This window comes from Fragaria vesca, linkage group LG1, assembly GCF_000184155.1.
Source record: "Fragaria vesca subsp. vesca linkage group LG1, FraVesHawaii_1.0, whole genome shotgun sequence".
In the NCBI taxonomy this organism is placed as follows: Eukaryota; Viridiplantae; Streptophyta; class Magnoliopsida; order Rosales; family Rosaceae; genus Fragaria; species Fragaria vesca.
Window position 1 is genome coordinate 12,910,785 of NC_020491.1, and position 781 is coordinate 12,911,565.

Genomic DNA, 781 nt, shown 5'->3' on the forward strand with positions numbered 1-781 from the left:
ACATGACATATGCAAAAGTCTGTAGTGGGTATGCAATTACACTCGGAGCAGACTCGCCGGTGGAGCTGTGGCACAAGCGGCTCGGTCATATCAGCGAGAAGGGACTTACTATTCTAGCCAAAAGAGAGGTACTGTCTGGTGTCAATGTTAAAGATATGCCTCTAAAATCATGTACGCATTGCTTGGCTGGAAAGCAACATCAAGCTTCATTCCATCGTTATCCTGCGCCAAGGAAATCCAATGTTTTGGATGTTGTACATTCTGATGTATGTGGTCCCATGACCACGAGTACTCACAGAGGTGCAAGATACTTCGTTACCTTCATTGATGATCATTCCAGGAAGGTATGGGCTTATGCACTGACGACGAAAGATCAAGTGCTGGAAGTATTCAAGCAATTTCATGCCGGAGTTGAACGGGAGACCGGCAGAACCCTGAAATGCATTCGCACCGACAACGGGGGAGAGTACATGGGGGCGTTCAGACACTATTGCAAAAGTAACGAAATCAGGCATGAACGATCTGTTCCAAAGACTCTTCAGCACAACGGAGTGGCCGAGAGGATGAACATAACTATTGTTGAAAGAATCAGAACAATGTTATCTCATGCCAAGCTGCCTAAGAGCTTTTGGGGTGAAGCTTTGATGACTGCGGTTGATGTGATCGATTCATTCTCCCTCAGCTCCATTGAATGGTGACGTGCCGAACAGGTTTTGGACCGGAAAGGACGTCTCATACAATCATCTAAAGGTATTTGGCTGCAAAGCATTTGTCCACATTC